This window comes from Felis catus, chromosome B4 (genome assembly GCF_018350175.1).
Source record: "Felis catus isolate Fca126 chromosome B4, F.catus_Fca126_mat1.0, whole genome shotgun sequence".
NCBI classification, from domain to species: Eukaryota; Metazoa; Chordata; class Mammalia; order Carnivora; family Felidae; genus Felis; species Felis catus.
The window spans coordinates 20,356,087-20,369,188 of record NC_058374.1 but is presented as its reverse complement, the minus strand read 5'-3'; the positions used below and the strand labels follow the sequence as shown (position 1 = coordinate 20,369,188).

The following is a 13,102-nucleotide window of genomic DNA, read 5'->3' as shown; positions in this document are numbered from 1 at the left end:
GGCCTGAGCCGAAACCAACAGTCGGGCGCTTAACCAACCGAGCCACTCAGGCGCCCCAAAGAGCATGTGACTCTTGGTCTCAGGGTTGTGAGTTCGAGTCCCAGATTGGGTGTAGAGATTACTGAAATAAATAGGACTTAAAAAAAATAATGAGCAGGCATATCATTTTTCAGACCATTTTGTTTATAAGAATTCAATGACAATGCATAGCCAGCTCGTTATAAAGGCTTGAGCACCTTAGAACGAGGTCACTACTCAAAGCCAAACTGAATATTTTGGTGAGGAATGAAAGATTAATTTTAACATGAGCGAGAATACTTTGAACCTTAATTGGATTTTAGAAATAGTCTTTCAGCTTCTTTCTCTACATTTCACTCCGAGTTTCTATATATACATATAGACTGCTAGGAAAAGTGAATGCACTAATTAAGTCATGATGTTTTGAATTTCTGTTTTCTCTCTTACTTGGTATAATCCAAATTTCAGGAAAAAAAATTATTTTCTTAATTGGTTTTATTTATCACGAGAAGTCACATTCTTTAGAGTGAAAACAGCTTTCATAGGTAACAGCCAATGATCAAATCTGAGAATGCATTCCAATGTAAAAATATTCTTGCTCTCTTTCTAAAGTGATGCCATGCTGTTCAGGTTTAAGCAAGGAAGGTTTCTTTCCATTTCAGAGCTGGGGGGGGGGGTGTTAGAGTAGACCAGTTCAGCTGTTTTTGTACAAAATGATTTTCAAAAATCCTGGTGACCTTTTCCTGCCCTCAAATAACTTTAAGAACGGTTGGACATAAAAACTTCAAACTCTACATATTCATAGCTCTCCGAGGAATATAATCATTGTTAGTTTGAGAAAAAGCTTACTATTTTTTTTTCAGCTGGAAAGCTCTGACATTACATGTTTGCACATGCTTGGTACGTAACTCCTAGTCTGCCGACGAAAAGTGATGGGAGACTTTTATAGCGTATGTGTAGATGCAGATTTTTTTACTTTATTTACCATGTCATAGAACGTATAAAGGCATATGGGATTTATGCTGTAACCCTTCTATCAAAGTTAAAACTTTACATCTGTTCAGCCGTATAAAAACAGAGATCCTGCTCCGACATAGCAGAAGTCATGTAGAAAACCTTAGGGTGGCTAGTCTGAAGAACTCTCAGCTCCGTTCATGTCCTCATCAAAGGAAGCCCGAGTCTTCCGGCACTCTATAGGAAAGGGTTGGTTTTTGTTTTGTTTTTTTGAGGATCCGTAAAAGACTGTCACACACACGTTCTGGTTAGAGCCCTAAGCAAAGATTGTTGATTGCTGGTGAGGTCAGGCTTCTGACACCTGGGGTTTAAAAATAACTTACATCAGAGTTCTTTTTTAGAACGCTGAAGGTAGTTAATTCCTCAGTGCCTCATGCAGGACCCCCTGAATGTTTGGCTATCATCCAAATGCAAGCCGTTTGTATCATCCTCTCCTCTGGTTTAAATTCCACATTGTTCTACATTTCCTTTTCCCCATTTGTCTTCTAACTGCTGTACTCTGATCTCTGGAAGCTCTTCCATCAAAAGCAAACCCCCTGTACTCTAAGCGTCTTTCCAGAACTCTTCCTCTCCCTACTCGAAGAGATCTACTCACTCATACTACATCCCTGACTGTTGCCAGCAGGGTTACTTTCCTTGTAGTCTCCATTCCTGTGAAGAACTTTTCTTTCTTCTTTTAAGTAAACTCTACCCACAACGTGGGGCTCGAACTCACCACCACAAGATCGAGAGTCGTATGCCCCACCTATTGAGCCAACCGGGTGTCCCTAGAAGGCTTCTTAAAAGAAAATGAAAATAAAAACTCTCCCTGACCCCCAACCAGGAGATAAACATTGTTATGTTTTTCAGTATATCTTTCAAAACACAGGTAGTGAATTACACTGTATGTATTCCCCTCCCCCCCATGACATATACTATACATTTCTTTAAAAATCTTCTACTGTAAGCAAGCCTGGGTGGCTCGGTCGACTGGTTGAGCATCCGCCTCTCGATCTCGGCTTGGGTCATGATTCCAGGGTCATGGGATCGAGCCCCACGTTGGGCTCCCTGTGAGTGTGGGGCCTGCTTGAGATTCTCTCTCTCTCTCCCTCTTGCACCTTTCCCCCATTCACACACACTCTGTCTCTAAAATGAAAAATAAATAAATAAAATAAAAATTTTTGCTGTCAATTATGTCAAAAATATAGAGAAAAATAGAAATATGAGGATCTCTTACACACCCACTAACTGGTTTTATGAATTTGAATAGGCCATCTATTGGATATCTTCCGGTTATCACTCCAGGTTCATCCTTTACCCTTCTGTACCCTGCAGACCGCCCCAAGAGGCTGGCTATTATGGACTGATCTACTGCCTCGCTCTTTAGCTTCCACTTGGTCCATGGGAGCACCTATGGGAGGAGCCAACAGGAGGAGACAGAAGGGTAGGAGGTGAGTGAGGTCAGGATATTTATTCCTTCCACTCTCCAGCTCCCTTCCTGCCGGGTTGCCGCTTGTTGGCTGAGTCCTTTCACTGAAAGCCCTGGTTCCTATATGAGAGCTGTCTCTCTCTGGGCTCTGAGCAGCTCTTCATGCCTAGAGTTGAATCAGCTCTCTGGTGTGATTAGCCCCAGGAGACTGTACTATCTATCTCTTGTTGGTTTCCTCAGATGCTGTCTACGGCTGTCATGGGTTCCCCTCCCTCTCCCCGCCATTTATAGAATCTTTACAGAGGGAATCAAATTCAAGTGAGGTCAACAGGGTGGGACCTAATTCAATATGATTGTTGTTCTTCTTAAAAAGAGAAATTTGGACACAGACATGGAGGGAAGGGAACGTGAAGGCACAGTGAGAAGAGCGGCACGGGCAATCCAAGGAGAGAGGTCCTTCCCTCACAGCCTTCAGAAGAAATCAACCCTGCCAATACCTTGATTTTGGACTTCAGTCCCCAGAACTGTGAGACAATAAAATTCCAGTTGCTTAAGCCACCTCGTCTGTGGTAATTTGTAATGGCAGCCTTTTATAAATATGCTTTTCATTTAATAATATTTGAGTATCTAGTTTGTGTTATCTGTTTCCTGTAGGAACAGATTGATCTAGGTCTATAATCTATAAGCCTGTCTATGCCTTATTTACTTTATTATTTATTTATTTATTTATTTAAAAAAATTATTATTTTTTAATATTTACTTATTTTTGAGAGACAGAGAGAGACAGAGCGCCAGCAGGGGAGGGTCAGAGAGAGAGAGGGAGACACAGAATCCAAAGCAGGTTCCAGGCTCTGAGCTGTCAGCACAGAGCCCGACGCGGGGCTTGAACATACGAGCCATGAGATCATGACCTGAGCCAAAGTCGGCCTCTTAACTGACTCAGCCACCCAGGCGCCCCTGCCTTATTTACTTTACACTGTGTTTTTTTCTGTTAAGAAATTGAACGCTATAGATTCGTGAAGTGCTTTCATGTCAATACACATGTTTGCACAACACTCTGAACATACTGAGGAAGTGTGACCTAGAGTACTCCCCTAATATCAGCTCATATCTAGACTTTTCCACACACAAGGAGATAGGACTCCTCTGGAGCTGTTTGTCCCTCCAAGATGCTGTTACTCATTGGTCACTTTAACCAAAATCATCCTTGGAATCACTCAGTAACGGTGCTATTTCTGTGCATATAAATGTTTTAATCACCCTCCAAAGTAGACCCGTAAGCAATTGTTGGCTTCTGACAACTCGCACATCTGTTTTGTGGAAATCTCTTTTATTGTAAAGAGGCAATACAGTTGTCTGAATATTTCACTTCAAGCTTTTTTATTTCGAAATTGTTATTTCTTTGTTTCCAGTAATTCATTAGCTCCATTTTTTTTTTTTTTTTTTAAAGAACACCACTAAAGAACAGAAAACTTTTAGCGCTCTGATTTTTAAAAGGGGAACAAGGGGTGCCTGGCTGGCTCAGTGGTAGAACATGTGGTTCTTCATCTTGGGGTTGTGAGTTCCAGCCCCGCGTTGGGGGTAGAGTTCACTTTAAAAAAAGACTTTAAAAAAATAAAAAGGGAACAAAAATGCCAAGAGCTTTTCACTGGAAATACCCTACTTAAAAAAAAAAAAACAAACAAACAAGCAAACAAAACCACAAAACCTCTCTCTGCCAAATTAAGTTTTAATGATGTCAAAGGTGGTGAAGTCAAGCTTTATGTTTTCTTTCCTGTCTTGGATAGGATTATCTTGGATAATTAGCAAAGCAGGTCTTTCAAACAGAATTAGCCAAAGAAGAATGAACAGTTTAGGAAAAAAGAAATGTAGCAGTCTTGGGGAAAATATAACGAGAAATTGAAAATTCAATCTGTGTTACATTTTGTGCTACTGAATGTGATTTGACTGTATGGGAGAGTGGCCTGGTAAATCCCTCCAACCACTGTCCATCTTAAAACATGGCAATGCTTGTCACTTAGGTTAGTATTTCACTGTGGCTTTCAAGATAATATGCTGTCCATTTTTTAATAACATTTAAAATGTTCATCTCCTTTTGACTGGGCACTTATAGCAAAATTATTAGTGCTTATGGCTTACTGCAGACAGTATTTATGCTGCTTTCCAGAAGCCACTTTTATCTGTTGGGAAAAAAAAAATCTCACTGTAGGATTTCCAACCTTTTAGGCTAACGTCTGACTCTATTAGCTCCTAAAGAGAAGAACCATAAATAATCTCCCCATTTTATATTCTATGCTTTTAGCCAAAGCATTAATCACAGAGGTTTTTTTTTTCTTTGCCTCATGAGAAAAGCCAGCCTTATGGTTTGAAATTTTGGTTTACAAAATATGGTTTTTAGGGTAGGCAGGCATGGGGGTAGGATGTAGAAAGAAGAAGGGGTCTTTGCTGGGCTTTATGAGTAGAAAACTTTGGGAACAAATGAGTTCTTTTCTTTCCAGGGCCAGATAATATCTCAGGGGTCTCCCACTTTTGTGGGGAGGGGAATCTTATTAACTCTTTCAGGTCAGAAGGGTGCCGTTTATTCATCACAGTGACAATGCACTTGAACCATCCTGAGCAGTTGATGTGGCTCCCAAAGGGCTTAGCGTTTAAACCTACTGGGGCGGTAACCTTAGAACAAGATTAAGGCTGATTAACTACGCTTCTTTTTTCCTGGGCTTTCTCTGAAATTCGCGTGCATACAATTTAATTATTATTGTCATGATCTTTCTTGTCATTGAAATGATAGGTATTCTTAGATGTACTTCATTCAGTAAATAGGCATTTTCTTTTTCTTACAAGATGATCATAGGAAAGCAGTTTTTAACACAATTCTCTCTCTTTCTCTCTCTCTTTTTTCCCCCTTTTTTTCAAAAGGCACCCCATCATCAGTAGGAGTTAGCGTGGCAAGGCTTGATGGTTCAACCATGAATTCCTTACGTCATTTGCTTCTTGAACTAGGTTTCTGCCAGGTCAGTAACTATTTCTGAGCCTTGAGAATTGCTTGTTTGATTTGATTTTACTTGCTGACAAAATTTGCCTTTTAATTTTGTTAATGCCTTTATACTATCTCTGACTTCAGTTAGCTCCGACTTTCAAGGAACAATTTCAGTTGATTTGGATTAACAGCGGTAATAATTTACTAAATGGCAGTGTTATTCATCCCTAAATATATATCTGGTCTTGAAGTTTCCAATTTCTGTAATAGCTATAAATGGGAATAAAATGACCAAACTACCACATACAAATTTTTCCTACACTCCTCAAAATCGTTTTAAAGAAACAAATACACCAGATTTTCTTTTCATTTTTCATGAATCTCAAAGAACTTTATCACACTGTTGTTGTAACTTCAGTATCTCTGTTACCTCATTCTGTTCTCCATTAAGCTGTTATTCTCCAATCATTTAAATATTACTGTTTCCAAGAGACTCAACTTAATTGGTAAATAAGATTCCCATAAAGGAATTGTATATTTTTTCTTTTCTGAGACACCCAAGTTTCCTCCTCCCATTGGCTGTTTGGGTGCTAAGAACAAAATGTTCTCCATTCTTAGAAATATTTTCTTTCTTTCTTTCTTTCTTTCTTTCTTTCTTTCTTTCTTTCTTTCTTTCTTTCTTCTTCCTTCCTTCCTTCCTTCCTTCCTTCCTTCCTTCCTTCGTGTATTTATTTTGAGAGAGAAAGAGAGAGAGAGAGAGAGAGAGAGAGAGAGAGAGAGAGAGCCTGTGAGCGGCAAAAGGGGCCCAGAGAGAGGAGATATAGAATCCACGCTGACAGTGCAGAGCCTGATGCGGGGCTCGGTATCACAAACCGTGAGATCAAGACCTGAGCCAGAATCAAGAGTTGGCCGCTTGACCGAATGAGCTTCTTTTTTCTTGACGCTTACTTCCTTTTGTTATGTTTTAAAACTACATTACAGGTATCTTTGTTATTCAAATAATCTATTCTTTAACATGCTTTAGTTTGTACTTTATTATGTATGTATGTATTTGTTCATGTTGTATTGAGGTATAGGAGACACGCTTTATTATATATGTATGTATTCGTTCATGTTGTATTGAGGTATAGGAGACACGTGATGTTACATTAGTTTCAGGTGTACAACATAGTGATTTGATAACTCAAATGTTATGCTATGCTCCCCCCAAGTGTAGCTACTGTCTGTCACCATGCAACATTGTTAACAATAGCATTGACTATAGTCCCTATGCTATGCCTTTCATCCCCATGACTGACTCATTCCATACCTGGAAGCCTGTACCTCCCACTTCCCTTCACCCATTTCCTCCATCCCCCACCCTCTCCCCTCTGGCAACCACTACTTCTCTGTATTTATGGGTCTGTTTCAGCTTTTCTCGTTTTTTCGTTCATTTGTTTTGTTTTTTAGATTCCACGTATGAGTGAAATCACATGATATTGGTCTTTCCCTGTCTGACTTATTTCACTTGGTATAATACTCTCTAGGCCCATCCATGTTGTTGTAAATGGCAAGATCTCATATCTTTTTGTATGATTTTTAAAAAATGATTTATTAGGAGCCTGATACGAGGCTCAAACCCATGAACTGTGAGAACATGACGTGAGCTAAAACCAAGATTCAGACGCTAATTGAGCCACCCAGGCCCCCAAATGTGAGATTTTAAAAACTGTATTTGGTACTCTGAGAAGTAAATCACTTCTCCAATGCCAAGTTCCCTGGCATCTTGGCACAACAGGGAAGGGGATGGGAAATTCTAACAGGTTAATATTACCTGTCAGATTAGTGGAATGAGGAGTCATAATGAAAATTAAGTTAAGGTGTAGAAAATAAAGTTATATTTCTTTTTTAAAACATTTATTTTTTTAATGTTTTTATTTTTGAGAGAGAAAGAGAGGCACCAATACACTCAATGAATGGTACTTATTACTATTTGGATAAATACTTCATAAAAGGTGAGTGTCAATATTGAGCAAGGCTAAAAATGTCATGTACTTGGGGGCACCTGGGTGGCTCAACCAGTTGAGCGGCCATCTTTGGTTCAGGCGGTGACCCACGGTTCATGGGTTCCAGCCCCCTGTCGGGCTCTGCTGTCAGCACAGAGCCCGCTTCAGATCCTCTGACCCCCTCTCGTTTCTGCACCTCCCCCTCTTGCCCTCTATCTCTCTCAAAAATAAATAAACATTAAAAAAAAAAAAAAAAGGTCCTCCAAGAAACCATCTTTGAACCTCAGCCTAAATCACATTCTCTCAAGCTGTGTGTTTTCCCTTTATAGCCTTTGCTGCCATTGGTAACCATGCATTGATTATTTCTGTTACTGTTCAATAGAGTAGTTGCAAACTTAGTGCTGAGCTGGGGAGATCACGTGTGGACTGAGAAGAGCTCTATGTCTCTAACCAAGGCAGTTCCCACGAGGGTGTGTCAGTTGTTCTTTTGAGGGAGTGAGGGGCTCAGTGCTCCTGGATTTTCCAGTTTTTCATATAACCCGGAACCTTGGCTTTTTATAGGAAATGACTTGGTCTGAAAAGGTGGGGAAAGAATTCAAACAAAAAAAGACATGGTGGGGCACCTGGCTGGCTCAGTCAGAAGAGCATGTGAACTCCTGATTTTGAGATTGTGAGTTTGAGCCCCACTTTGGGTGTGGAGATTACATAAAATAAATAAATAAACATTAAAAAAAAAAGACAAAGATATTGTATGGCCAACCAAACTCATCTGTGTGGTCACAAGAGATCTGAGAGCTGCCAATTCACAATCTCTGGTTTCTTTTTTCTTTTTCTTTTTTTTAAGACAGAGAGAGAGCAAGCATGAGTGGTAGAGGGAGAGAGAGAGACTCTCAAGCAGGCTCCGTGCTGTCAGTACACAGCCCAACATGGGCTCGAACCCGTGAACCGTGAGATCATGACCTGAACTGAAATTGAGTGGAACCACTAACTGACTGAGCTACCCAGGTGCCCCCAGTCTCTGGTTTCTATTTGTCTCCATGATTAGACTGTATTGTTTGTATAGTGCCTGACAGAGTAGGGGTACATAGTAAGCACTAGATGTTGAAAGAAAGAGAAGGCAGGAAGTAAGAAAGAATAAAAGACTGCAGTTGATTTCTTTTTTTTCTTTATAAGAAATTACATTTGAAAAATTGCCAACCTCGAGGACATTAGACAGTCTGAGCAAGTTGATAGATTTCATATTTAAGAGTTCCATGTTAATATAAACTAAGAAAGAAAAAGCACTCACTCCTTCTCTGTATAATTTTCAGGAAAAAGTAAAAATATGAGGTCTGTGGGGCACCTGGGTGGCTCACTCAGTTGAACGTCTGACTTCAGCTCAGGTCATGATCTCACAGTTTGTGGGTTCGAGCCCCGCATCAGGCTCTGTGCTGACCGCTTGCTCAGAGCTGGAGCCTGCTTCAGATTCTAGGTCTCCTTTTCTCTCTGCCCCTCCCCCCCTCACACTTTGTCTCACTCTGTTTCTCAAAAATAAATAAATGTAAAAAAATAAAAAAAATGAGGTTTGTTGCATTTATAACCAAATGGTAACAAAATGAAAAAAATGTTTTGACTACCTCAGAAGCAACATTTGCCATGTGTAAGTATTTTATTGAAAAGACTGTTGGTCGCATATTGTCAAACCAAGTTTTGTTTTCTGGGAAATAGAATTTAATCTCTGACCTCAAGTTTTATTGTGTAATGAGCTCACCAAATACACTGAACTGCAGATTTCCATGGTAGTATGATTTGTGTACTGACATGAACTCTGGAAGTCATTGCAGCTGTCAGTTGGCGAAAAATAGGAAAAGAGAGGCTTTGGGGAGCTTAGATTTCTAGAGCCAATGGAAGAGGGAAAACCTTAAATGCCAGATTATTTAGAAACTGTCTAAATTGAAGTGGCTGTCTTTGACATATTTGTAAATTTAAGGATTCTTAGAGATTTGCCTTTGGGGACACAGAATATGCCTCAGAAACTAGAGTGGTCTACCAATCAGATCCCTGAATTGCAAAATTGAAGATCAACAAATGTTCCTAACAGATAGTTATATATTCTGTACTACATCAGGCACTATGGCCCCAGAAAGTAAGTATTAGAAGTAATGGTGGGCGTGGGGGGGCGGGGAGCATCTGTGTACTTAGGGAGTTTCATTCTAGCTGGGGAAAAAAAAGACCAATAATTGGGAAAGGATAAAAGACTCTGTGATTCAAGGCTAAGCCATGTGTTAGACTATAGTGTAACAGGAAATCAGAGGGTAAAAATCACAGCAGGCTTCATAGATTAGGTAAGACTGCCACTACAACTTCCAGAAAGTATTATGACTTAGAGAAGGAAAGAATACATATCCCTATCATGATCCTCTCTGCTTTTCTGAAAAAAAATTTTAAAATATTTATTTACTTTTGAGAGAGAGAGAGAGAGAGCACGAGCGAGCAGTGGAAGAACAGAGAGAGAAGGAGACACAGAATCTAAAGCAGGCTCCAGGCTCTGAGCTGTGAGCACAGAGCCCGCCCAGGGGCTCGAACTCATGAACCATGAGTTCATGACCTGAGTCGAAGTCAGACACTTAACCTGACTGAGCCACCCAGGCACCCCTCCTCTCTGTTTTTCAAAGTATGTTAATTCTGATCTTGGGTTTTGTTTTTTTGTTTTTTTGGTTTTTTTCTTGAGAGACAGGGGGGGGGGGGGAACAGGTTGGGGAAGGGCAGAGAGAGGGTGAGAGAGAGAGAATCCCAAGTAGGTTCTGCACTGTTAGTGCAGAGCCCCAAGCCTGACTCAGGGCTCAAATTCAAACCTTGAGATCATGACCTGAGCCGAAGTCAAGAGCCAGAAGCTTAACCGACTGATCCACCCAGGCACCCTGATCTTGGGATTTTTGAAAAGCGACAGAAAAAAAAAGTGAAAGTTGTTTCTTTGTCTACTATCAATTTACGTATTTAAAATATTTTTCTGTAATTCCTATATGTAACCAGTCAACAAGTCCTATGATTTCTTTGTTCAAATTGTGTTTCTTGTGGTAATACCCTTGCTGAGGACTTTAAAATTTCATGCAGAGATTTTGATTTGTCTAAGTTCACTTTGCGAGTGGCAAAGCCAAGAGTAGAACCAAAGTCCTGTGCTTTGTCTTTGACCCCATATGGTATGGCCCACCCTCTACAATCATAAAATCGTCTCTATTATTGGTTAAAGAAACCATAGCACATTCTTCTGATGAAGTAGCATGCAGCCATCGTAAATTATGATTTATACTTACGTTTATTGCTGTGGAAGTTGTTCATTGTGTATTAGCAAATGAAAAAAAGCAATCAGCAAATATGATCCCATTTTTGTAAACATATATCTTTATGCATATGCTTGCATGGGAAAGATCAGGAAGTTTTATTCTAACACATTAACAGTAGTTGTTCTTAGTAGTGGGATTTTAGATAATTTAGATGTTTTCTTTGTAATTTCTCATCTTTTGACATTGATCATGTGTTAATTGTGTAATTAATAAATCCCATGTTAACATCCCCTCTTTTAAAAATCATGGAGAGGGGCGCCTGGGTGGCGCAGTCGTTAAGCGTCCGACTTCAGCCAGGTCACGGATCTCGCGGTCCGTGAGTTCGAGCCCCGCGTCGGGCTCTGGGCTGATGGCTCAGAGCCTGGAGCCTGTTTCCGATTCTGTGTCTCCCTCTCTCTCTCTGCCCCTCCCCCATTCATGCTCTGTCTCTCTCTGTCCCAAAAATAAATAAAAAACGTTGAAAAAAAATTAAAAAAAAATCATGGAGGGCTCTTCTTGCTTACACAAGCAGTAATAAAGATTAAAAACCCTGGTTGCATACGTTAATCATCTGGGTTATTAAAAATAAACATACTGGTGCTCAGGTCCCACGTTAGACCAATGAAATTAAAATCTCTGAGGGGTAAGTCCCTGGCTTTGGTTTTTCCAAAAACCTTTTTAGATGGTTCTAATGTGCATCCAGTCTTACCTGGGAATATATGACAACTGCAAAATCTTGGGTCCCACCCCAGATCTGCTAAGATGGAGACTCTGGAACTGGGGTGTCACAAGCTGTTATACCAAGTTTCCTGCCAAAATCCCAGAACCACTACCATTGAGTAAAAGCTCAGCTTGACACTAGCCTCGACATCCCCAAACTTACTCTGTACCATTTCCAACCTTCCACTTGCACTCCAACCAGACAAGTTGGTTGTATGTCTCCTGAGGCTACGTGGCTGGGTCTACCTCTTCTCCCATGCTCTTGACTCTTCTGGCATACCTGCTTGCCGTCCTTGCGAGCCACCCACGTTTTAGCTCTTCCTCAAGGCCAAGTTCATGTCTTGCAACCTCCATGAAGCCTTTGTGCTTCTTGAGTCCTGTCACTACTAGATCTCCATTTTCTCTCACATTTATTTATTTCTTCAATAAGTATTTATTTCATGCTTGTTGTCTGCGGAGTGTTGAGTGAAATACCAAAGAACTACACCAGGGCCTTTTAGAGGGTTTTTAGTTGTTTATATATGAGATTAAAGGTGAAAAAGTGGATGTGGGAGGAGATGAAGTGAGAGGTGATGGGATGCAAAATTAGGAGGTGTGATAGGGTGGTTAGAAGAGTGTGGAGATAGTGGGGTTGAAAAGTATAATGTGAACCATTTGCTCCGGGAGATGACCATAAGAAGACGGGAGAGGGCAAGTTCTCCCATGCACCGTACCTTTTAAAGGAATACGTTTTCAGGGTGGCTTAGTTGGTTGAGCGTCTGACTGTTGATTTTGGCTCAGGTCATGATCTCAGGGTCATGGGACTGAGCCCCTCGTTGGGCTCTGTGCTGAGAGTAGAGCCTGCTTAAGGTTCTCTCTCTCTCTCTCTCTCTCTCTCTCTCTCTCTCTCTCTCCCTCCCTCTGCCCCTCTCCCTGGCTCACTCTCTATCTCTTCAAAAAATAAATGAGAGGAAGGAAGGAAAACTAAAAAATAAAGAATACTTTTCCTCTTTACAAAAGTATTTGTTTATTGCAGAAAACTTGGAAAATATAAAAAAATCGAAAAATATCACTGACATTCCTACTACTTGAGGACAAAAATGGTTACTTCTTTGTTGTGTATTTTTTTTCTTTAAAAAATGACTAAATGCACATAGCCATAGATAAAATATATTTTACAATAAGATCATATTAAACATACTGTCTTGTTACTTGAATTTTTTTTGTTACTTGAATTTTTAAGTCAATACACTTTCATATGTCTTCCTGTCATTAAGTTTCTTTTTTTATTAAAAATTTTTTTAATGTTTGTTTATTTTTGAGAGAGACAGACATACAGAATGTGAGCAGGGGAGGGTCAGAGAGAGGGAGACACAAAATCTGAAGCAGGGTGTAGGCTCGAGCTTCAGCACAGAGCCCAACATGGGGCTCGAACTCACCAGCTGTGAGATCATGACCTGAGCTGAGGTTGGACGCTTAACTGACTGAGCCACCCAGGCGCCCCTGAGTTTCTTTCTTTTTTTTTTTTTTTTTAAGTCTATTTATTTATTTGAGAGAGAGAGAGAGAGAGAGAGAGAGAGAGAGAGGAGAGAAAGAGGAGCAGGGGAAGGGCAGGGGAGAGCGAATCCCAAGCAAACTCTGTGTTGTCAGTGCAGAGCTCAAAGTGACTTGGGGCTTGATCTCACGAACTGTGAGATCA

General features: G+C 40.4%; 1 long non-coding RNA gene across 1 annotated transcript in view; it reads left to right on the top strand.

The window, feature by feature from the left end:
* Positions 1–13,102, top strand: part of LOC123386463 — a 46,496-nt gene that overhangs the window by 22,664 nt on the left and 10,730 nt on the right. The window contains exons 4-6 of the long non-coding RNA XR_006600338.1: positions 2,347–2,462; positions 2,814–2,966; positions 5,357–5,451. This is a non-coding gene — a long non-coding RNA (uncharacterized LOC123386463). The remainder of the gene's footprint in view (positions 1–2,346; positions 2,463–2,813; positions 2,967–5,356; positions 5,452–13,102) is intronic.